Raw genomic sequence first — 23,354 nt, 5'->3', positions numbered from 1 at the left:
CCAAAGTGATACAGAAAGCAAAGTCATTGGGAAGCAAAATGATTCTCATCTCTCCTTACCGGCCTCACCAGATTTGGTTCCCCTTTCTCGGGCCTCCTCTACTAGATGATCCATGGGCTCAGGACCCAGTGCCAGACCTCTTGACACACATGTCAGGCTCCCTTTGCCCCTGCCTCCACACCCACAACTTGACAGCGTGGCTGCTCCGCTTCCATCCCTGGTAAGGCTTTATGATCTTTCACCTACTGTGACCCAAATCCTTACGTCTTCGCATAAACCTTCCACTAGGAAGTTATACACTAGCAAATGGAGGAGGTTTTCTATCTGGTATAAAGAAAGGAATGTAGATCCTTACACAGCATCCATCCCTATGGTTTTAGAATTTTTGTCTTAGCTTTTCCATCAGGGATCGGCTGCTGCCACAATTGGGGTCCAATTGGCGGTGATGTCTAACTTTTATTTGGGACATGAATTTAATCTGATGTCCCACAGATTATGTAAAACCTTCCTTAAAGACGCTACTTTGCTGAGACCTCCCTTTCAGGAACCTTCATCTCCCTGGGATCTAAATTTCATTCTGTCCAAACTAACTTCCCCATCTTTTGAACCCGCACATTCGTGTCTATTGAAGTTTCTGTCTTGGAAGACTTTATTTCTAGTAGCTATCACATCAGCTAGATGGGTATCAGTTACAAGCACTGTCAATTAAGCCTCCTTTGATTTTCCACAGAGACAGTTTCCCTTCGTACAAATCCTTCCTTTATACTAAAGTTTGCACTCAGATTAATTTGAACCAAACCATATAATTACCTGTATTTTCCCTAATCATTCCAACACTGCAGAATACAAATTTCATCAACTTGATGTTCATAGGCAGATGTTAATCGTGCATACAGCTGCAGTCATAATAGATGGGTTCTCCTGCCATCAGGCGGGTCCTCGGTCGGCCGAATTCCAAAGTCTAGGTCCGGCGTCGGTTGTCGTCGCTTCTTCCCTGACGTCAGTGCGACAGGGGTATAAAAGAACCAGCCGACGCCATTTTCTTCAGTCTTTCTTGCCGCGCGGTGTCCGAAGCAGTTCGCAAGTGCCGGTCTGCCAGCTCCTGAGATTATGAAAAATTTGGAAACCGAAGTCTTCTTAAAAGCTAAGTACCCCATTGGGGAAACTTTTCTTGCCTCAGACCGATGTCAGACAAAGTTAATAATCGTATTTCTTGTGGGAAGCAAATACCGCATAAGGATTTCCATTCCCTCTGTATACCTTGTTTAGGCCCAGACCACGACGTCTCGGTCTGTCACTTTTGTGCTACCTTCAACAAACGCACTATTAAGCGTCTGGTGGAGTTCGCCCAGCATTTTTTTTGGGAAAGCATTTAACTATACCATGTTGTTGGATACTCCGACTCCGGTTTTGTCTAAAAAAACGCAAAGACAAGGGCCGACACTCCTCCACGGCCTCTACCGACACCACGCCAAAGCAGACTACACGTGGTCCGGTTCTCAGTGAGGCGCCTACGCAGCCCCTGATTACCGACGACATCTTTGGCGGTGTCTCCTGTACCCGAGGTCGCAGGCTCCTCTGCCCACACCCCGACTACAGATACCGAAGCCACTCTTGGCGTTGAAACACAGAATGTGGACAGGTCCACCTCCACTCAAGGTGTCTTCAGACCTTCCTCTTCTTTCTCCAAAGTTTTCACCAAGTCTAAAGCATCCATGCACCCTAAAAGACCAGCTACACATGGCCCATCTCCAGGCCCCATGCCTAAGAAACAGATGCTTAAAATGGCTGAGGATTTAATTACTCTAATCAGAGGTTCTCAGCCACCTCCGGACAAAAGGCCCAGAGTGGAGGAAGATTCCCCCTCCTCTGATCAGGGCTCCATTATTTCAGAACACTCTGATGATCAGGAACAGTCTTACTCCCCTTTTGAAGACTTTGATGCAGAGGAGTCTGTTCCTTCTGTATCCCCCCTGAGGATTACTCATTTGGGGAAACTTTGCATACCTTAAGGGAACACTTCCACTGGGAAGGCCAGGATTATTCAGATTCCAAGAAAAGGCTCAGGGAATTTCTTTTGTTACCCCAGCACAGGCCTCTGGCTATGCCTCCTGTTTTGGACATCCTAGATGATGTTTACTCTGAGGCCTGCCTTAACCCGGACTCTCTACCTCCAGCTCCAGTTAAGCCTGACAGGTACTACAGGGTTCCTGACTCACACCAATTTCTTTACAAAAGCCATGCTGCTGACCTAGAAACCATCTCACAGGGGCCCAAGGGAGTTGAGGCTTCCATTGCCAAAAATCCACTGCCTTCCTAGAGAGATTCCAGATCCTTAGAAAGGTGGGGAAAAAAGGTATATACCTCGGCTACCTTAACCATGAGAGCCTTAAACTGTCAGTTTCATATGCTAAAATACCAACAGTTTCTATTATCTCAATTGAAAAGTAAAATGTCACAACCTGAACAACCAGACTTGAAGGAGTTGCAGGATTTGATGCATAGTGCAGAACAAGTGGGTAAACATACCTTACAATGTGGTTTTGATGCTCTAGAGGCCTCATGTAGAGCTGCTGTTACAGGCTCAGTCATACGTAGGCATGCCTGGCTCAAGGAACAAGCCTTGCCTGATCATGTCAAAGCTAAATTACTAGACGCCCCTCTTCAAAAGGATGTATTTGGGGCAAATGCTGAGGAAGTATTACGGAAAATGGAGGAAAAGTTAAATCGATGCAAACTGTGAGAATTTCTGCAGGTTCAACCCCCACGTTTTAGTAGAAATTAGCCTTCCAAAAACTGGTCCTTTCCTGCCACAGACAGACCCCAAAGAGGCAGATACAGGCGCCCAAGGGGCAGAGGACAATCACAAGGATCATACAGAGGCAGACAATGGCAAGCTCCTACACAAAGAGGTGGTGAGGACAACTCACAATCTTTCAGAAAGCAGACCCAATGACTTTCCCCTTTGCAGGCCAACCAGGTCTCAAATGGCAGCCCCCTTGGGAGGAAAGCTGGCAATATTCTCAAAAAATTGGCATGTCACAAAGGACAAATGGATCCTGGACATTATAAACAGAGGCTACAAATTCCATTTTCATACCCTTCCAAAAATGAGGCATGTCAAACCTGCCACTCAGTCATAGGGCAGAGGCACAAAAGCAAATTTCAGATCTTATAAACATGAAAGCTATTCAAGAGGTACCTACACACGAACAAGGTCAAGGTTTTTATTCCAGGCTATTTCTGGTGCCAAGCAAGAGAAAAGATTGGAGACCTATTTTGGATCTTTCCATCCTAAACACATTCCTACTCGTACCAAAATTCAAGATGCTCACTCTACAGCAACTTCTTCCCATGCTGGGCAAGGAGTCTTGGCTGGTAACATTGGACCTCAAGGAGGCATACCTGCATGTCCCAATCAGACAAAATTGCAGAAGATACCTCAGATTTCTTGCAGGTTCAACCCACTATCAATTCTCTGCATTGCCCTTTGGCTTATCTACTGCGCCCAGAGTATTCACGAAATGCCTGGCATCAGTAATTGCCTACTGCAGACTTCAAGGGATACAAATATACCCTTATTTGGATGACTGCCTGATTCAAGCGGACAGCAAGCACATTCTTCTGAAACATCTGGCTTATGTAATAATGTTATTAAACTCTCTGGGATACATAGTCAGCAAAGAGAAATCAAGGCTAATACCCTCTCGGAATTTAATTTTCCTGGGTGCCAATTTGGACACAAACACCCAGATGGCCTACCTCACGCCAGAGAAGCAGGGGCAACTAATTCAATATTTCAGAACACTGGTAAATTGCACCAGGCTGACTGCAAGGAAAATCCTGCAGGCTCTGGGATTCTTGGCATCTTGCATCTTACTAATCCCATGTGCAAAGCTGGATATGAGAAAACTACTATGGTACCTAAAAAAAACATATGGTCTCAACACAGCCACAGTTTGGAAACAATTTAATACCAGTAATTCCATGTCTGCAAAAGGAATTTCTGTGGTGGGCTTAAGCATGTCAAACAAACACAGGTCTTCCATTCAGCAAGCCTCAAGCAAATCAAGCCATCACAACAGACGCCTCGGACTACGCCTGGGGGGCGCACATGACAGACCGGTGCATTCAGGGCAAATGGTCCCAAAACGAAAAGCACCTTCACATCAATCAAAAAGAAATGCTAGCAGTAATAAATGCTATTATAGCTTTCAAGGACCTTCTACAACCAGGTCAACTATTGATAAGAACGGACAACACCACAGTGATGTGGTACATAAACAAGCAGGGAGGAATGCATTCTTATCCCCTATGCAGACTGGCCATGTCACTTTGGAACATGGCCATGGACTTGCAAGTGGAACTACAAGCACAGTACTTGCCAGGCAAGGAAAACACGCTGGCAGACAACCTAAGCAGGAATATGACAGATCCACACGAATGGAAGTTGCATCCAAACGTTTTTACAGAAATAATACAAGAATGGGGAAGGCCAGACCTAGATCTCTTTGCCTCCCACAAAAATCATCAATTGACAAAATTCTGCTTGAGGATCTTCCATCCAAAGGCCTGGAGAGTGGACGCTCTCTTTCTCAGTTGGACATCAATGACAGTTTATGCCTTCCCGCCTCTTCCTCTGCTGCCCAAAGTCCTATTGAAGACCAGAGCAGACAGACCAAAGATGATCCTCATTGCTCCGGACTGGCCAAGGCAACACTGGTGTACCCACTCCTGAGGAGCCTGACTCATTCCCCTCCATAGACCCTGCCTCTAATGCCTCTTCTGACTCAGCACAGCTTCAAAACTCTTCAGTCAGCTAAAAACACTCAATCTAGCCGCATGGAAGATTCCTTAGCATCACAGCAGGCCCTACTCTCCAAGGAGGTGCAGGATGTCATTTTGGAGGCCAGAAGGCCATCAACTAGAAAAGCTTACTCTGCAAAATGGAAACGTTTTTGTGTCTGGAATGAGAAAAAGGGCCAGAACCCTGGAAAACTGAATTTACCTCAAATACTACAATATTTGGCTGAACTGCTAAGCAGTGGACTTTCGTTCTCCATCAAAATCCATGCCTCAGCCATTTCTGCAGAATACAACACAGATCCTCCTTTATTCTCTCACCCTCTTTTAAGCCAGTTCCTCAGAGGGGCTAAGAATTTAAGACCTCCAAGGAAACGACCAATACCTGCTTGGGATCTCAATTTCATTCTGGAAAAACTGACTTTGCCTCCTTTTGAGCCAGCTGCTTCATCAGATTTGCAATATTTGTCCTGGAAAACAGCTTTCCTTCTGGCTATCACTTCAGCTCGTAGAGTTTCAGAGCTACAGGTTCTCATGGCTGTTCAGCCTTTTATCTTCCATCAGGACAGAGTTTCCTTACAAACCATCCCGTCCTTTATGTCTAAAGTGGTATCCAGGCTAGCTTTAAATCAGGCCATACATTTACCTACTTTTTATCCCAATCCTCAAAACAAAGGAGAGATTACTACATTCCTTGGACATCCACAGGCTACTGCGTTATTATTTGGACAGAACAAAACCTTTCAGAAAATCAGAACAGCTCTTTGTGGCCTATGCGGTAGGAGCTCAAGGAAAACCAATTTCCAAACAGACAATCTCAAAATGGATAGCCCACTGCATACGCTTTTGCTATTCCTTTCATGGCAAAACTGTACCTACAGGCATTAGAACTCATTCCACCAGGGCCACAGCCACCTCTGCAGCCTTCCTCAGAGGAGCTCCTACTAAGGATATTTTGGAAGCAGCCACTTGGAGTTCTGTGCATACCTTCTCCAAACACTACAACCTACCATTATACTCCAAATCTAGAGCAGGCTTTGCCACTGCAGTCTTGCAGGGCATTTTGGCTCCTCCTAGTTCCACCTAGTGCCTACCACCCCTTTCTTAGCTTTGGGATTCTACCCATCTGTTATGACTGCAGCTGTATGCACGATGAACATAGTACAGTTTTGTACCTACCATAAATGTAGATGTTCGAGTGCTAATACAGCTGCAGTCCAGGTTTCCCTCCCTCCTTCCCCTCCTAGGGGTATTTTTATGGTGTATTTGCTTGCAAGTACGGTTATTGCATTACATTACTACATAATTTTATGTATTGCCGTCGTCCTGGGGGCACATGACATCTGGGGCAAGAAAAACTGAAGAAAATGGCATCGGCTGGTTCTTTTATACCCCTGTCGCACTGACGTCAGGGAAGAAGCGACGACAACCGACGCCGGACCTAAACTTTGGAATTCGGCTGACCGAGGACCCGCCTGACGGCAGGAGAACCCATCTGTTATGACTGCAGCTGTATTAGCACTCTAACATCTACATTTATGGTAGGTACAAAACTGTACTTTATGGTTCTACCTCCACAGGACTAAGGAACTCTGTCAGATCAATTGTTCGTATCCTTTTCTGAGTCTAGAATAGGTCTGCCAGTCTCTAACGTGCCCCTAACTAATTGGATTTTGAGCTGTATTTCCTTCATTTTATTCCTCCAATGGAAAGACTCTACCATTCAAGATTAAGGCTCATTCTACAAGATCCCAGTCTACATCTGCTGCCTTCCAAGCCAGAGTTCCAATTGATAGTATTTGTGCAGCAGCAACTTGGGCTTCCCCTCATACCTTCATTACTCATTACAAATTGGATCTGACCTCAAGGGGTAGAGCCTCCTTTGGTTCCACGGTACTCTGGAGTATATTCCTGCGAGCCACCCAAGAATAAGGTGCTAGGGACGCTGTCCCATATGTAAGAATGAAGGCGAGATAGGATTACAGAACATAAAGAACTTGCGTACTCACCATAACGTTCCAAGTTTGTAGTCCATCTCGCCCTTTATTCTTATGAACCCACCCACCTACTACCCCCTTCTTGGAAGGATCTGTAGACAAGATAGCATTACCTTGGAAGGGTGGAGACCTTTCATTATTCTTTCTGGATACCTTTATTTCTATCTTTCTGTAGTTTAGCAGCAAACAAGATCTGGGGATTGTACTAGTGCACTATGGGATACCTACCTAGCCATGAGCCAACTAAGAGACTTTGAGCTTTGCAATAGGCCGAGTCGGAGCCGAGGATAGGCTCTGAACCCATATGCAAGAATGAAGGGCGAGATAGACTACAAGCATGGAACATTATGGTGAGTACATAACTTCTTTTTTTGGAAGGGACTGTCTTCCTTTCAGGATGCTCCCTAGGAATCCTCTTCTGCAAACTGGGGCAGTGGATTCGATGGTAGATGCCACCCCAGGGGCAGAAGGGTCTGCAGAACAAGGGTTGCTGGGAACCCTTCTCGCAGAAGCCTTTCAGTGTTCCTGAGATGCTACCCGACTGACCTGTGTGGGAGGCAGTTGGGGGGGGCACCCTTCACCCACTAGTCTGGACAAGTCTCACTTCCAGTCAGTGGGTGCTGAAAATTATTTCCAGGGGTTACTGTATTTTCTTTTCTCGGCTCCCTCCAATTTAAAATTTCTCCAAGATGTTCCACGCCATCAAAGGGAGCCTGGCCTCTCTCAAGGTTCAAGATCTCTTTCAAAAAAAGCCATTTAAGTGTTCCCAACAGAACGAGGGTCCGGAACTTGCTCTCTTCTTTTTGGTGCCAAAGAAGACCAGGGATCATCAGATTTAGCTTGCTGAGGTTCAAAAATCGATCAAAAAGTTCAAGTTCCAGATGGTCACTGTTCAGTCCATTCTGCCTCTCCTGCTCAAGGACGATTGGATGTCCTCAGTGGATCTCAAGGACGTGTACTATCATATAAAGATAGACACTCCAGGAGACATTTACACTTTCGGTTGGGGGCCAGTCATTACCTTCAGAGCCATGCACTTTGGACTCCCCACAGCCCCCTGGGTGTTAAGCAAATGTATGGAAGTGGTGGCGGCTCATCTCTGGCTGCAGGGTTTCCAGGTTTTTCTGTACCTGGACGATTGGGTCCTCACTACTCACATGGGGCATCAGCCATCTCTGGCCAGCAGATATGTCCTCAGTCTTTTCCAGTCTCTAGGCATCACAGTGAATCTTTCCAAATCCAATCTAGTGCCGAGCCAAAATCTGGAGTTCATTGGGGTCCAACTGGACATGGCATCAGAGACTGCAGCACTGACTCCCCGCAGGGTGCGGCTAATTCGGGATCAGTTGTGTCTTGCTAAATCTATCACACTCGTCAGCTCACTTGATCCTCCAAACTTTAGATTTGATGGCAGCAGCAATTCAGTTAGTCGGCTCAGACTCTGCCTATATTATAGCTCGAGAGCTATTTTTACCGGCTCGAGTCAGCCCTATATCCCACAATACCATGCACTAACTCCCCAGATCTCGTTTGCCGCTTCGCTGCGAGGTTGCTTTTTTACCAGCTCAGGTCCGTAAAGGATATTTTTCAACGAATTTCTAATTTTTTGAGATAGGTAACAAAAGTAGGGAAAATAGCCTAATAACTATCGATTTCTTTTACTTAATAGAGTTTGTTTCGTAAGCCCTACCCACCCCTGTAGTTAACTTTTATAATCAGGCCTACAGGCCTTAGTTTCTTTACTCAACTTTGTGTGTGTGTTGTTCTTTTAATCAGTCCCCTCATCTCCCCCTTCTGTGTAAGTGAGTGTGTGTACTGATTGTGTGACTGTCTTAGGGCAATGTCCAAAGACATTAAGGTCTCGGGATTCTAGAAGTGTGACTCGTGCTGTCAGAAAATGTCTCTGACAGACGGTCACACTTCTTGTGTCTGTTGGTTGGGGCCTTTACACCTGCAGGACTTTTGTTCCGTTTGTCACGGATTTAGTTAGAGTCCTGCAGGAAAGGCGTAACAAGCTTATTCTAAGGGGCTTGTTAAAGCCTGATGACGCCCTATCCAAGTCTGGCTCGGGGAAGCCATCAAAAACCGCCAAACCCTCAGCCCCAGCTTCTGAGCCGAGGGCTGGTGTTGTCGAGACGGCTCCAACCTCGGTTCTGGCTGGCTCCGAGGTGAGCAAAGTGGGTTCTGCTTCGAAACCATCATCGGAGCCGACCCCAGCGCGCAAGGGCTCTAGGTCCCCTTCTTTAGAGTCTGTCAGATCGGCTCCGAGGTCCCCCCTTCTGTCGGAGTGGAGTCATAGGACTCATTCGAGGTCTTCCAGGCTTCTCCGATCACGACATCGAGAGGGTGGTCAGTAGACTCATAAAGTCCCAGGCTCTGGCCCAAATGCTTCAGAGCCCATCTCACCAGACTGTGGCTCCTTCGATAGAGTTATCCATTCCTCCTCTGACTCATCTCTCGAGTTCGGAGCTGGAGTTCGTCGGAACCGTGACCTTGCCCACGTCTGAGCCGATGCCCCCTCCTTCGGCTCCAGTGTCATCGGCTCCGACCTCTTTACTGGTTCCATCCATGGAGAGGTCCGGGCACCGGGATGCCATTGTCTGCTCCGAGGGAGCGATTGGCATCGGACCCTTGTCCAACCCCGCTCTCCCTCTCGGAGTTTCGGCTCTGGTTAGTTCGGCCCCGACATAATTCTCGGAGCCTTCTCTGTCTGTTCCGGGGGCGGTTCTGGCCTCTTTGGAGCCGGGGCTACCTTTGGTGTCTGATAGGGGAGCCTTCGAGGTGATGAGGAGTGTGCTGGACCCAGTGTCCACTCCAAGGTTAAGTTCTGCGGCTCCTCCCTCTGTAGTGCCTGTTACGCTCTGGCCACCCTCCTATACCCGACAGCAGAGATCCAAAGCATAAGGTACCCACTTTGGGTGTCTCCTCCTCTTCCGAGAGTTCCCCTGAAGTTTCAGGGGAACCCCCTAGGAAAAGAAAGTGCAAGAGGAAGCACATAGACTCCCCTGAGTCTGTCACGTCAGACACAGACTTGGATGAGTCAGAGGGTTCCCCCAGATCCCCCTCTGAGGATGTCTCCTTTTCAGACATCCTGGAGATCGTAAGACAGAGGGGAAATTGGTCCACTCTCAAACCTTCTGAGGACGAGTTGGTTTACCTTGACGCCTTTGGATCTCACCCTTCCACCTCCTGGGGATCTCCCCCTTTCGCCCCACTAATGGAGGTAGTGGCTAGAAAGGCGTGGGCAGCTCCTGATTCAATGGAACCTACTCCTAGGAGGCCTTCGAAATTTATTTCTGCACCAGATGACAAATCCTTTCTCACCAAAGGTGTTTCAGTTGATGCTATGGTGGTAGCAGCAGCCACTAAGAAGGAATTAGCTGATCCTTCTGTACCTGTTCATCCTCCTAACAAAGAGTCCAGGACCATGGACAGGTACGGCAAGCAGACCTTTGCTTCAGCGACATTTTCTATGCGATCGCTGAACTATTTATGTCATTACACCCGCCTTCAAAGAGACTTGCTCACAGAGCTGGGTGAAACGGTACAGGATCCTTCTGCTGCGGGGTTTAAGGACAAAAATCAACTCTCAGTTAGCTACCCTGAACTCTATTGTTAACTCCTCCATGCGGCTAATCTCTTATGCAGCCGATGGAGCGAGTAGGGCCGCTGGCACAGGCATTGCTTTGAGACGCCACGCTTGGATGCGACTCTGTAATTTTGCCGACCCCTTCAAGGCGTCATCCACCAACACCCCCTTTGACAGTTTGGAATTGTTCGGGCCTCAGGTGAAGAATACCCCCACCAGATGCGAGCAAGATGGTAAGATTCTCTCTGCCGCCTTCTAGACCTTATCCTAAGAGACAGAGGGGTGGAAAGATGTGGTTCCGCAAACCACAGGGAGTCGCGCCTGCTGCACGTGGTGAATTTCCCCCTAGAGGCAGAGGGGGGAATAATAACAGACGCTGCCCCAGGGGCAGAGGGGGTCCACAAAACCAGGGTTCCAGGGAATCCTTCCCTGATCAACCCTTTCAGCATTCCTGAGAAGCTGCCAGACTGTCCACCTTCGGAGGCAGTCGGGGGAAGATTATCTCTGTACCCGGAAGCCTGGCAATCCATCACTCAAGACTCATGGGTACAGAAGATCATATCCGAGGGTTACAAAATTCCTCTCACTTTCCCTCCGGTACAACCGCCAAACCCCTACCAGACGTACCACCCGCGCAGAGGGGCCAGGCTCAGCTGGAGATAAAAAAGCTGTTAAACAAGAGTCATCCAGGCAGTACCAGCAGATCAGCTAGGATCCGGAATCTACTCCAGGTTCTTTTTGGTACCAAAAAAAGACTGGAGATTGGAGACCCATTTTGGACCTCAGCAGGTTAAACAACTATGTGTTAAAGACAAAATTTCGGATGGTAACACTGCAGTCCATTCTACCCTTTTTGGGCAGAGACAACTGGATATGCTCGTTAGACCTCCAGGACGCGTACTACCACACAAAAATACACAGGCACTCCAGGAGGTTTCTCCGCTTACGGCTGGGAGTCGGTCATTTTCAATTCAGGGCCCTGCCCTGTGGTCTCACCACAGCCCCCCCCGGGTGTTCAAATGTTTGGCAGTGGTCACGGCTCACCTGAGACAAAAAGGATTCCAGGTGTCTCCATACTTAGACTGGCTCATTTCCGCTACCACCAAACAGGATCTCATAATGGCCAGGGATTATACTATCCGTCTTTGCAACAGCCTGGGTATTTCTATACATTTTGCAAAGTCCTCCTTGTCACCTTGTCAATGTATAAACTTTATAGGCGCCGTATTAAACACCACAGAAATGTCTGCAACATTACCACCTCAGAGAGTGACAGACATAAGGCGGAATGTTCAGCTCCTGTTTCAGTCCATCAGAGTCCAAGTCAAGCTAGTATTGAAAGTGTTGGGCCTCATGGCGGCAGCGATTCTTCTACTTCCATTAGCACGCTTCCACATGAGGCTCCTTCAGTGGATGCTATTTTCTCAGTGGTCCTTTCAGCAGCTGCCAATGACCCACAACATTTTGATAACACCATCTTGCAAGAAACATCTCTCCTGGTGGATGGTTTCCCATCAGCTTTTTCAGGGCAGACTTTTTGTTCTCCCCCCTCCGATTGCCACTGTCACAACGGATGCCTCCCTGATCGGGTGGGGGGGCATTATCAGGGCAGGACGGTCCAGGGCACTTGGCAACAGTCAGAATGCTACCTGCACATAAATGTCCTGGAGAAGAGGGCAGTGCTTTTGACGTTGCAAGCCCTTCAGAGCTCTCTTCCCACGGGGACTATAGCAATTCAAACGGACAGTATGTCTCTAGTGTGGTACATAAACAAGCAGAGCGGAACAAAGTCCTACCCTCTCTGTCGAGAAGCACTCAGACTTTGGCAATGGGCGATTTCATCTCAACGGTTTCTGATAGCAACGCACACATCCCCGGGAAGTCCAACATCATAGCAGACAGATTGAGCAGAACTTTCCTCATGCCTCATGAGTGGTCTCTAAATCAAGCGGTAGTAGACGGAATTTTTCGGAAGTGGGGCCAGCCTTGCTGCGACCTTTTCGCAACTCCGCAAAACAGCAAGTGCCTCTACTTCTTCCCACTCTTCCCTCTACCAGGCCAGCCCCTCAGAGGCGCTCTTGTTCACGTTTGGCCCCGGGGTCGTCTTTATGCCTTTTCTCCCTTTCCATTGATCCCGCAACTAATTCAGAAAGCAACCACTTTGAGATCCAAAATGATCCTCATTGCCCCGTTTTGGCCCCGACAAGTTTGGTTCCCGTTCCTGCACAAATACCTACTGGAACAGCCTTGGCATCTGGAACCCCTTCTGGATCGGTTGACCCACCTCACGGGCAAGCTGCATCAGTCTCTACATTTCATCAACCTCACAGCTTGGTTGCTCCACTTCCAGCCATAGCCAGGCTTCCCCTTATTTCTCCTCCTGTTCGTGACCTCATTCTGGCTTCCCATAAGTCCAATGCTAGGAAGACTTATGCGAGTAAATGGAAGCGTTTTTCACACTGGGCACAAACTAGATCTTTAGATCCCTTCCATGCACCCATTCATGAGGTTCTAGACTTCCTGGCGGAGCTTTTTCATTCGGGGTCATCATCGGCCACTATCCGGGTACAATTAGCGGCCATTGCTAATTTCCATGTTGGACTCTCAGAAGCAAATATTATGTCCCACAAACTCTGTAAAGCCTTTCTCAAGGGCATTTTGTTACTCAGACCTCCAGTTAAAAATCCACCCCCACAATGGGATTTGAATTTAGTTCTAACCTCACTAATTCTGCCCCCTTTTGAACCGGCAGCTTCTTGCTCCCTCAAACTTCTTTCTTGGAAAACACTGTTTTTAGTAGCTATAACATCTGCCAGAAGGGTATCGGAACTTCAAGCCTTGTCTGTCCGTCCTCCCTATTTGGTTTTTCATAAAAATAGGGTGACTCTCAGAACAAACCCTTCCTTTCTACCAAAAGTGTTATCGGAAGCAAATCTAAACCACTCCATTGATTTGCCCGTCTTTTTCCCAGACTATACCAACAGGGCTGAACAAAAATTACATTCATTAGATGTTGATCGCCAATTGCGGTATTACCTAGACAGGACAAAACAATTCAGAAAATCAGACCAGCTCTTCCTCTCTTATGCTGCAGGCAAGAAAGGGCTTCCAGTATCTAAAGTTACTTTTTCCAGATGGCTGACCTCTATTATTACCTTGATCTATGAGTTGAGACACAGGCAACTACCCTCTAGGCCTAAAGCTCATTCACCCAGGACACTATCAACTTCAACGGCTTTTCAAGCAAGGTTACCACTAGATGCCATTTGTGCAGTAGCTACATGGGCGTCCAAACATACCTTTATTGCCCATTACAAGCTTGATCTAGCCTCTAGAAATAGAGCTGATTTTGGTTCCACCGTACTCAGGAGTCTGTTCCATTGAGCCACCCAGAACTAAGATGCTAGGGACGCTGTCCCATCCAGCAAGAATGAAGGCGAGAATGACAACTTAACATTAAGTTATGTCTTACCATAACGTTCCATGTTAGTTGTCTTCTCGCCTTCTTTCTTGCGTCCCTCCCTCCTGCCCCCTAGCCTGGATAGACTCTAGGTTCTGAGTCCTTCCATTTCTATCGATACAATATGTTGAGTCTTTCATGGTATCCTTAGCATTACTAGCAGGTAATCTGTACTCGTAAAAGAGGATTATAATATTATTATTATTATTATTATAATATTACTGTTGATGCTATGTCTTGGCTTCCAAACGAGATCTGGGGAGTTAGCGCATGGTATTGTGGGATATAGGGCTGCCTCGAGCCGGTAAAAATAGCTCTCGAGCTGTAATATAGGCTGAGTCGGCTCCGAACCCAACCAGCAAGAAAGAAGGCGGGAAGAAGACAACTAACATGGAACGTTATGGTAGGTACATAACTTCTTATTCTGCTAGGTCTGTTGGTATGGCATCAACCTTCTTGGCTAGACTTTTCATTGATGAGATTTGTGCTGCTGCGACTTGGTCTTATCCTCACATTTTAAGTTTACATTTTAAATTGGACTTCGTGTCTAGGAACAGGGCTTCCTTTGGTTCCTCCATGCTCTGGCATAGTCTTCCTTGAGGCCACCCAGGTTACATAGTAGGTGGGGACTCTGACCCATGTATGAGTAATGACACTGATAGCATCAGATAGTTATGTACCTACTCTAACTTGGCATTTGTGCTGTCCATTGTCATTATTCATCACATTCCTGCCTTCCTTCCCCCCTTCCTTCTGAGGGTTTTGGCGAGGCTAATTTGAGTTGTATTGAGCTGCAATATTTCTGTCCTTCTGGTGCAGTTTGTTTCCACTTTTGTAGCAAACTGAGGTTTAGAAGGTGGCAAGGGATTGTGTGAGGGGAGGAGCTTGAGCTCTGGATCTTTCTGAGAAGTTGCAGGCTCGGATCAGAGGTCTGATCCAAAGACCCATCTGTGAATAATGACACTGGATAGCACAGATGCCAAGTTATGGTAAGTACATAACTCAAAGTACATGGCCTGTGGGCAGGCAGTTTCACCTCAAGGCCCACATTCTGTGCCTGTTTAGGCTCTGCCCATCTAGAAGCAAATTTTGTGATATCTGCTTCCTTTGGCTCCAGGTCCATTCAAGGTCAGAAGAAAAAACTGATGGTTGAATGGAGAAAGAGGAAGAAGTTGAAAGAAAAGTAGAGAGAGCTGAAGAAAAAATATCTGAAAGTCTAGGAAAATGTATCTGGATCTGATACCTTTAGGTAAAGCACCCAAGACTGCAAGGAAACCAGGTCCACTAGCGCTCTCATTTGATTTCTGTCTCCTTAATCTAGATTTCTGTAGACCCGTTGAGTCCTGGGCTTCATTCACCCATAATACTGGAGAGATGGTACTTCAGACCTCTGTTGGTGGCATCAATGTCTGCCTGGTCCACCAGAAGCTTTACTGAGATGTATGTGTGTGTGTTTTTTGAGAGTTCAAGGGCACAAATCCAGCTGGTGGTTTTCCTGACACCACCCCAAAGGACGTTATTGATGTAGATCTAATTAACCCCCTCTTTTCTCTCTCTAACCAGATCGCCCTGTGGATTCTGTCTGCACAGGTCAGAACCCATGTGGTGCACCTCAGTCGGAGCAAACAACTCTAACTTCTGCTTCAACATTATCCCTTATTTTCTTGACTCGCTTTGATAGACTAGCCTTGGAGATGTAGCTTTAGTGCCATGGAGATGTAGCTTTAGTGCCATGGTCCCGCCAGTGGAATTGACTCTGAAGTTTTTGGAGCAGTCTGTACCTTTCGTGGCCCCCACACTCTGGGTAATGAGCCCATTTTCAGCGGAGGCCCAGGGAGAAGATGGGTTGCCCACTGGCTCATGGACAGAACCCACACTGTGAAAGTAGCAGACTCCAAATCAGACTTCAGACCAGTGACAAGTGGAGTGCCACAGGGTTCAGTCCTGGGTCCTCTCCTGTTATCTACTTCTCTGAAGTACAGGCTAACACAGAAAGTCTTTGGCTAGCAAAGTTTGCAGATGACTGTAAACTGGGAGCTATAATCGAAACTCCTAACAATGTGGACATACTACAAAAGGGCCTCACTGAGACAGAAGCCATGGCCTGAAGCTCAATGCCAAAAAGTGTATTGTCATCCCCTTTGGTAAAAACTCTGTACCCATGAACTACCACATAGCTGGTAGTCTACTTAACGCAGAAAATGTGATGAGACTTTGGGACACAGGTGGACAGTAGTCTCTCCTTTGATAATCACATCGCCACAGTGGTCAAGAAATCCTTCTACGTGGCTCACGTCATCACAAGAGGTTTCTCATCCTGAAAAAGAGGTCATTGTTCCCCTCTACTCATCACTCATTAGACCCATTATAGTGTACAATGCCCCTTTTGGTATGTACCTCACAAGACATCTACAACAACTGGAAAGGCCACAGAAATACCTCACAAAGAGGATTACTGGCCTCAAACAGATGCCCTACGCAGATGGTCTCAAAAAAACTCTAGCTTTACTCCGTCGCATATCGCCTACTCAGAGGTGATCTCTACCTAACATACAAAGCTATGTCAAACCCAGAGCTGTTGGACATGCTCCACTTAAAGAAATCCCATTCCCTCCGAGCTACATGCTCTAGGGACCTAAACCTTGTCACCGCAATAAACCGAACATGCTGGAGGGATGGATTTTTTTCCCAGAGACTTCCCATATTCTGGAACAGACTACCTATCTATGTCAAACAGAGCTCCTCATTAGCACTCTTCAAGAAAAACCTTGATTGGATAGGAAATAGGAAATTCACCCCAGGGATCACTTCTGTGGTTCTGCTCGACAGGGGCACAGAAAAATAGTTTTCTTGGGTGGCGAAAGCCAGGGTACATTTTTGGCTAGGCTTATGTAGGCCCTAGGGCCAATAGCCTAGTACCTACCTATGAACGTATAAGAACACTTGAAGCAGTAATTACTGATTAACAATAGAGAAATAAGTAATGTTCAGAGAATAAATAAAATTCACATACAGTAATAGGGAAAATTAAGTAGTGGAACGAAAATACAGCATGTCAATGTGAAAAGTCAGTACTATATACAGTATTAACAGAATATTGTTTCCATTAAAATGTAACATTGTTACTGTTCTAATAAATTTCACCAAACAGTTGTGTCCTTGGGTAGGCAGGCTGTTTCAGCTCCAAGACTCTATGCAAGAAGGCCTGGAAGACAGGGGCCTTTATTTTCCTTGGGCAGGAATGTTTTTGTATGCCTTTCCCACTAATATTCAGGTTACTTTTGAATCTACAGAAGTAATCCCCCAAGATCATTGTGGTGACTCCCTTCTTACCCCTGGCAACAGTGGTGCTTCCTGATTTTGGAATTGGCCAGGAGCAAATTACCACAAGCTTCTTCAGAATAGATCTAGTCGCACAAAACAAGGGTGTTGTATACGTCCTGACCTAGAACAACTTCACCTGACTGGATGACCGGGTTTTGCTGTTTGCCGAGGACATGTAGCTTGTACTAATGGAGGCAAGAAAGCCTGCTGCTAGATAATCCTTTAAGCAAGTGGAAATTACTTTCTAATTGATTACCACAACATAATCAGCACCTATTCAGGGTAGTGTTTATCGGTTTTTGTAGTTGGTGTGAATTACTTTATGGTTACTTCCCTATCGGTGTTAATTTGTTGGCCATTTCAGCATGTCTGCCCACACATCCCTCTTGTCTGTGCATTCCCACTTCAGAATGTTTTTTTAAAAGGGTATTGCATAAGAAATCTCCAAGAAAACCATTGATTCCTCCTTAGAATCTTAATTTTGTTTTGGAGAAGCTAACACTTGCTCCTTTTTGAAACGTCTTCTCTGGCTGATTTTTGAGGTTCTTTTCATATATAATACAATTTTACTGATTGTTCTGACCTGTGCATGAAGAGCATCAGAGTTGCAAGCTCATGTGTTGGGTCAGCCTTCTAATTTTCTGCAGAGATGGGTGCAAACAATACTGGTATGGTCTTCTACACAACTAAAACTTAGATCTTCAGATAATTTAATTTCCTGTGAAGGTAAGAAGGGACATCCTGTGTCAAAGCAGAATATTTTCCTACCAAAACAAAAACTTTTATTCCAGACAGGGTCAGGATGCACTTTGTGCCAGTGTGTCAGCTTCATTTATGGCTTTTTGGAAAGGTTTTGATTTTAGAAGTATTCTAGAAGGTGCTACTTGGTCCTCTGTATATACTTTTTACAAAGTAGTGCAAGCTAGATTTCTTCTCCAGTTCTTGGTCAGGCTTTGCTAAGACCATTCTCCAGGGCTTCTGGACCTCTTCCACCTCCCAATCGTTTTAAGCTGTGGTTATCTACCCATATAGGGTCTTGCATGTACAGTTATCTAAGCTTAACATAACAGTGGCTGTTGCACCCCTTTATCTTGCTTGTGTTTTGGTGTTTTTATGCCAGGGTGTAGGCATTCATTTATTTGCTTGCTTGCAGTATCCTGTCTGGGATTGGCCTCGGTCTCTACTGGCAGGAAAACTCTAAAGGGCTTGCTGCCCATATATACCTTTTAAATGATCTCAGCTCAAGTAAACAGTTCTGGATGTATGGAAGTTACTGTGATTCTTTGGAAGCTGGCTGGCTGTTGCACCCTGTGCAGGATACAACCCATATACCTTATGCTACTGCAGCAGTGGTATGTGTAATGTTTACTGTTATGGTCAGTTTACTTACACAGCTCTACTTCTGCTACGTTAACTTTCAGAATTTTGAATGACTTCATTTGTTCGAACTTTCAAATGTTTGAAACTCATATGGCCAACACCATACGAGTGAATGTTTGAAAGGCCGACAAATGATAGCGGAGATCCCGCAACAGTGCAGAACTGGGAGATTCCCTTTTCCTGCATTGTAGTGCGTTCTCAGAGTGAGAATATTTAAGTGGCAGGGGGTGTGGGGGGTATGCCCCCCTGCATAGCACCATTTTACTGTGTTTACAGGTAGGTAAATGGTGCTATTTCAGGATGTCAGTCTTTCGGGAATGTCTATCATATGGTGTCGGCCATATGAAAGTTGGCATTCTGAATGGCGGACATTCTGAAGTAGACCTGTATACGTGTGTGTGTAATATAAAATATATGTGTATATTTTTATTTATTTATTTTATTTTACATTTGTTGACCGGGATAGTCCGACTGGATGCATGTCCATTTTCAGCGGAGGCCCGGGGAGAAAAGCTCCAAGGGTAAGCAGATACAGCATTACATAATACCAGCATTACATATTACAAACAGACTCTTTACAGGGATTACATAAGTAAGCAAGTTAAACAAGTTCCACAGGTTACAGTTAATCCTGAGCACAAGTCAGGATTAAATTAAATTACACAGTAAACTGGTTAACAGATTTTTACACATTCTAGAGAGAGTTAGCCAGGCTTGATACATTGACATAGCCAGTTAAGTAACAAATGTTGTGTGAGTCTAGTTTTAAATTGACCTAAGGTGGAAAGTAAGGTAATATCAGCTGGAATAGAGTTCCAGGATCTACTTACAGAGTTTGCAAAGAGAGAATCACCGGCTGTGTTGTTAATTTTGCTAGTCTGAATTAGTAGTTTGTTAGAGGATCGAAGCGGTCTAGGATTGTTATAGGGGGTGATAATATTTTTTAGTGCAGGAGTATTGTCCGGATTATAGAGGATTTTATAGGCCATAATCAGCTAGTTACACTGGATTAGGCTGGGTAGTTCAAGCCAACCAAGCTGATTTAGATTGATGCAATGATGTGTCCTAAAAGGCAGCCCAGTGGCAAACCTGGCAATGCGGTTGTAGCAAATTGAGAGTTTAAGGACAGTCTTGTTCAAATTCGAGAGTAGAGGGGATGCATACTGAAGGGTTGAAAGAAGGTGAGAGCGAGCTATGGCAATTTTAGCTTGAGGGGTTAGGAAGGCTTTTATTCTGTAAAGTGACCCTAGTTTTTTATTGATGGTTTTGATAGTTTAACATGTAGGTCAAATTTTAGATTGTCTATGATGACACCTAATAGTTTTGTAGATGAGTCAGGGGAGATTATTGTGCCATCATTTGATTTTATGGTAAAGGTGAAAGCGGTAGACCTATGTGTTGGTGAAAATAACAGCATTTTAGTTTTTTTGGGGATTTAAGATCAGACTATGTTCAGAAAGCCAGTTTTCTATTGTATTAAAGGTGGTCTGGGTAGCTGACCATAACTCTACTGGAGATGTGGCTGAGCAAATAAGAGTAGAGTCATCAGCATATTGGATACAGCTGACTTTTGGGATGACAGTATAAAGGTAGTTAATGAAGATGGAGAACAGCAAGGGCCCTAGTATAGAGCCTTGTGGTACTCTGAGGGTGTTAGGTAGAAGGTTAGTTCTGCCAGAGGACAGCCTGCTGTCGACCATTCAGGTAGGATTGAAACCATTGGGGGGCTCCAGTATCTAGCCAGAATGTTTGCAGGGTGTGGATTAAAAGTTGATCAACTATATCGAATGCCTTGGAAAGATCCAAAAAGAGGGCTGAGGATATATAATTATTGTTGCGATTATGGTTTATGGTGTTAGTAAAGGCTAGGAGGGCTGAAGTAGTGCTGTGATGAGGACGGAAGCCATCCTGAGTGTCTACCATAAGGCAATTTTGGATTAGGTGGTGCAGTAGGAGGGAGTTGATCAGCAGAAAGTGTAGTGGGTTTTAATTTTTTGATCAAGGTACGGATAAGTTAAGTGGCGACTGGTTGGAAGCTGAACGCAAGTAGGTTTCTAGGGGTGCTACTTTCAGGACCAGGGGAGCTAGGAGGTAGTTGGCTAGCTAGGACTTGAATTGTCTCAGTAAAGAATTGGTTAAAACCATCAGAAACATCTTCAGGGGTTTTATCAATAGTAGTAGCAGGGATTGGGGTTGAAGTTTGTCCAGGATGTAGTAGATTATTTAAACCTGCCCAAAACTTCTGAAGGTTATTTTGATTTGCTGTCTGTAAATTACAGTAGTATTGTTTTTTGTCTTGTAAAATTGATTTTTTAGTTTCGTTCCTGGATTGCCTGTATTTAATGTGATCTTGAGGGTCTTTAGAAGAACGCCATAAAGCCGATGCTTTGTTTCCAAGGGTAATTTTGAGTGTAGACTCTATAGAAAGCCATGGTGCAGTTTTTGCCTTGGTTCTCTTTGAAAGAACAGGTGCATGCAAATCAAGGATCTCAAGGAATTTGTTAAAGAATGCTACTGCTTCCTCTAAGGGGAGGTGTTTTAGAATAGACCAATTATGAGTTTAGTTCTTGTTGGAATTTGGCAGGGTCGAAGTTTTTATTGTTTCTAACCTTTGAGTAAGGGTTGTTGGGAATTAATGGTTTTGTGCTTAATTACATATGTGAGAAGGGCCATTAAGGAGGGTACCAGAGGTGTACAGTTGGGGGTGACTTTTTGAGTACCCAGTCAAGTATACTTTTTTGGTTGGGTTTACCTATCCTGGTAGGGGTGGATATGATTTGTGTAAATGCATGCAGGTTAATATGGGTGGTTGGGGATTCTAAGGAACAGGTGCCCCAGTCTATGTTAAGGTCTCCAAGTAGTAGGGTTTCTTGGGGGTAGTGACATGATAGCCAGTGTAGGATATCTTCAAATGTAGATATATTGTTACCTGGGGGAATTTACATACAGATGATATTAATGCATTTATTTTGATTAAGTTGCAATTTGGTGGCAAGAATCTCTGAGTTATTAATCTGAGGAGGTTGTATTACATCTATGGTGACATTCAACTCAGATTTATAGAGTACGGCTACCCCACCCCCCTTCCTCAAAGCACGATCCAACCTGTGTATGTTGTACCCAGGTGGTAACACTTCATTGTCTTTAGTGTTAGGTTTTAACCAGGTTTCAGTTAAACAGAGAATCTCAGGGGAGTCGACATCCAGAAGTGCATGCAATTCATGTACCTTGTTATTAATGCTTCTAATATTGAGATGACAGACTAGGAGAGAGTTAGTTGGCCTATTAATTGTAGGTTTGCAGCTTAGATTACAAGTAGAGGGGCTATGTGTATCTGAAGGGAGTGGGCCAGGGTTGGGGTGAATATCACCACCAAGTATTAGGTTGAGTCTATACTTGGTGATAAACTTCAGGAATTTGTTTATTAGTTTGTGGTAGTGTTTGGATCTAGAGCTAATGTGCCTGGGGTTGAGATGTTGATAGACTGAAGAAAATGTTGGATAGGATCTGGTACTGTAAGTATGGTTGAAGGTGGAAGGATTTACAGCTGGGGTGATAGTATGGCCTTTTGGGACCTGAAATCCCGTGAAAAACTGGTTTTCATACAAGGTAAGGAGGTATGGTGTGAACAAGAGGGGGTAGTAAAGAGGAGTAGATCATATGTGATTCAGCTAGTGTGTGAAGGAACTGTTTTACCTAGTGATGCAACACCAGAAGATAGAGAGGTGAGGTAAAGGTACTGGAAGGGGGACGGGAGAATGCCAGATGAAAGCTAATAGGTGCAATTAAAATGTAGGTAGTAGAATGGGGGTGGGTGGAATTATCCCGGATGAAAGCAGATATGATCTAGAAAGTGGGGGGAGTGGCTATAGTACTATAAATTTAGAGGTACTGGGGGTGGGAGGGAATTGGGGGAGGGGAGCGAAGAGAGCCCGAGCATAGCGAGGGCGAACGTAGCGGGGCTATTGCAGTTTACAAGGTTTCCTAAGGTGTCCTAAAGCTATAAGGTAAGTATTACAGCTCTTAATGTAAGAGTCAATTTACTTCAGTTACAGGGAAAGGAGGCAACCACTCAAGTAGAAACAAAGAGCCCTATGGCTGACCAATATGGTGACCTGCTTAATTACAAAGCACTGTAAGTGAAAGCTTAACAAATGTTTTTTGTGTGTAACCTACTCTGTTTAAATGTTGAGAGAAACAGATTGCAGTCCTGTAGACACCGTTTTGTAGGGAACTGTAGAGTTCAACTAGGAAAAGAGAAAAGCAGAAATTCTAGGGTAAGCATGAAGGCAACAATAGGCAGTTATTATATAATAATGCATTCAGAAAAGTTTGGTGAGGGGGTAAAGTAGCATACTTCAGAATGAACTAAGATTTATAGCTATGAAACCTAAGCAAGAGAGCAATGCAGTAAATAAGCACTTGCAGATTTTAAAGATATACCAGAAAATCTAAATCAATTATTCACAATTGTACAACTGGAAAATTGCCAGTAAAAGCACTTCAGGTATAGCTAGCCCAAGTTATTCAAGTCATAAAAGCACTTCTTCAATGTGTGTGTGCAATTTAAACATTAAAAAACACATGCAGCAAGGAGGAGCTCTGATTATACACTTTCTGTAGGTACAGGTTCAGTTTAAACACAAATATTACCACAGAAATTCAGTAAAGTCACTAGCTACTTATAGAGCCTCTGAAAAAAATAGAGCAGGCTGTGCAGAACCATACACACACACACACACACACACACACACACACACACACACACACACACACACACACACACACACACACACACATA

General features: G+C 45.1%; 1 protein-coding gene across 3 annotated transcripts in view; it reads left to right on the top strand.

Annotated features, from left to right (window-relative positions):
• ECE1 (endothelin converting enzyme 1) overlaps nucleotides 1–23,354 on the top strand; it is a 4,237,764-nt gene that overhangs the window by 200,469 nt on the left and 4,013,941 nt on the right. The window lies entirely within an intron of this gene.

This window comes from Protopterus annectens, chromosome 2.part1 (genome assembly GCF_019279795.1).
Source record: "Protopterus annectens isolate FY-2018-M chromosome 2.part1, PAN1.0, whole genome shotgun sequence".
NCBI classification, from domain to species: domain Eukaryota; kingdom Metazoa; phylum Chordata; order Ceratodontiformes; family Protopteridae; genus Protopterus; species Protopterus annectens.
Note: the sequence above shows the minus strand (reverse complement) of the source record. Positions and strands in the feature narration are given on the sequence as shown.